This window comes from Trichechus manatus, unplaced genomic scaffold (genome assembly GCF_000243295.1).
Source record: "Trichechus manatus latirostris isolate Lorelei unplaced genomic scaffold, TriManLat1.0 scaffold00059, whole genome shotgun sequence".
Classification (NCBI taxonomy): Eukaryota; Metazoa; Chordata; class Mammalia; order Sirenia; family Trichechidae; genus Trichechus; species Trichechus manatus.
In genome coordinates, this window is record NW_004443995.1 from 8,446,262 (window position 1) to 8,448,966 (window position 2,705).

A 2,705-nucleotide genomic window follows, 5' to 3' on the forward strand; every position below is an offset into this window, starting at 1 on the left:
GCTGCTAATGGAAAGGTTGGTGGTTCAAACCCACCCAGTGGCTCCGTGGGAGAAAGAGCTATCAATCTGTTTTCATAATGATTACTGCTAAGAAAACGCTATCGAACAGTTCTACTCTGTCACATGAGGTCACTGAGTGGAAAATTAGCTTACGGCACCTAAAACAAATACGTATACGTAAGTGTATATATATATATATATATATATATTTGTAGTTGTTAGGTGCCTTTGAGTGAATTTTGACTCATAGCAACTCTATGAACAAAAGAACAAAATGCTGCCCAGTCCTACCCCATCCTCACAGTATTTGCTGTGTTTGAGCCCACTGTTACAGCCACTCTGTCAATCCATTCCATTGAGGGTCTTCCTCTTTTTTGCTGACCCTCTGCTTTACCAAGCATGATGTCCTTCTCCAGGGACTGATTCCTCCTAATAACATATCCAAAGTACGTGAGACAAAGTCTTGTCATCCTTGCTTCAAAGGAACATTCTACCTGTACTTCTTCCAAGATAGATTTGTTTGTTCTTCTGGCAGTCCATGGTATAGTCCATATTCTTTGTCAACACTATAACTCAAAGGCATCAATTCTTCTTCAGTCTTCCGTGCATATGAGAAGATTAAAAATATCATGGCTTGACTTCCGGCAAAATGGTGCCCTAGGCAGAAGCACAACGCCTTCCCTCCACAGCAAAGATCCGAAAAACTAAGCCAAACAGGGAAAACAACAATCCTGAAACCCTAGAACATCAAATGAAGAGATAAAGAACTCAGCCAAGCACAAAATGGAGTGAGAAAACTGACAGAGAATGGAGAGCGAGGAGAGATTCATGCAGAGGTCCCTATCAGCTAATGCAGCGCGGATCCGCCATCTTGGACACCGATCGGAGACCAGCAAATAGTGGGTATGAGAAAGCAGCTTCATGGAGCTTCCAACGGGAGACAAAACAACTGGTAATTTGCGATATACGCTTTCCCACCCCCCACCCTTCTTCACCCCCACTCGGCCTCCTCTGCTTCCCGCGGCCATAATCTCTTGTCTGGGAAAAACCGGCTGCTTGGATTCCACACACCCGAATGGGCCGGCTCTCTGAGTGCCATTTGTTGGCTGCTGGTGTTGCTTTTTTCCGCTTCTTTTGATTTATTCCTTACCTCTCACTACTCCCCCTCCTTTCGCTCAAATACCTGGCTCTGTGCACCATCTTTGCTTCTTCATGAGGGGCTGCAGAACTCTGGTAATTTGTGATATACCCTTTCCCACTCCCTACGCTTCTTCACCCACGCTCGGCCCCCTCTGCTTCCTGCGGACACAGTCTCTTGTCTGAGAAACACCAGCTGCTTTTATTCCACCAGCTCGCACTAGCTGGCTCTCTGAGTGCCATTTGTTCGCTGCTGGTGTTGCTTTCTTTTTCTGCTTCTTTTGATTTCTTCCTTACCTCTCATCACCTCCCCCTCCTTTCGCACAAATACTGGCTCCGTGCACCATCTTTGCTTCTTCCTGAGGGGCTGTGGAGCTCCATTCAAGTGTGGAGCTGCTTCCCGGTCTGGGATGCCGTGATGGTGGGACCCGGGGTTTTGTTCATTTGTTTGTTTTGAATTGTTTGTTTGTTTTCTTTTCCTTTTCTTGAGTTGGGAGCACTTTCTGGCCAGACTGTGCTGCATGGCAAGGAGACGACCCCCTAGGATTGCACAGATGTGCAGAGGGATCCCTGAGGGCATTTTTTTTTTCGTTGTTTTTTTTTTTTCTTTTTTCTTTTTTTCTGTTTTTTTCTGGGGGGATTTTCTTGTTCTTTTTTTTTCTTTTGTTTTGTTTTGTTTTATTTTAACTCTTTTTCCTTTTGTCTTTCTTCATTACCCAGTTTCTTGTCTCTCTATATCTTCCTTCTCTTTCTGTTCCCTGAATACCTGGCATTGTAAACCTCTACGCTTTTTTGCCAGGCTGTACTGCAACAACTGAGAGCAACTTCCTCCGACCTCATGGCTGCACTGGTGGGATCCCTGGGAACTTTGCGGATCTTTAACCTTTCCAATTTTTATTCATTCATTCTTTTCTTTTCTTCCTTTTCCCCTTTCTGTTTTTCTCCATTTCATACTCTCTCATCTCTCCAGTCCAACGGCAAGCTCCCCTAGCATTCTTTTTTGTTTGTTTGTATGTTTTTGGCCCCTGTTTATCTCTCCCATATCCATCTTAGCTCCACACATAACAATCTCCCCCCTACATCCTGCCTATCTGCACTGTGCACTTAACATCACACCACCAAGCAGCACAGGCACGGCCTATTGGAATCTGCCTGGCACTGATTACCAACACGCCCTGGTGGCTGGAGTAAGTGCCACAAACAACCCGACCCAGTGACTCATCTTCAGATAGACCTGCTCTGCTGTACCATATCTGAGTGACTGAACCTGCCAGTTGGAAAAGGAGACAAAAAGTGTTGTGCCCACAGAGGAGCAAACAGCAAAGAACACACAGTCCACCTGCTCAGACATAGTCAAATTTAAAAAAAAAAAGGGATGAAACAAACAAATCTACAATCCATAAATGAGAAAAACAATTACTAAATGCCCCAAAGACAGCAGACAATATTAAAATATTTACCAAAACATGACAGGATGGTCCCAGTAGGCGTCCAAAATAAAACAACAGATGACTCTCCTCTGGAAGAAAATTCACTAGAACTACCTGATAGGGAATTCAAATCTCTAA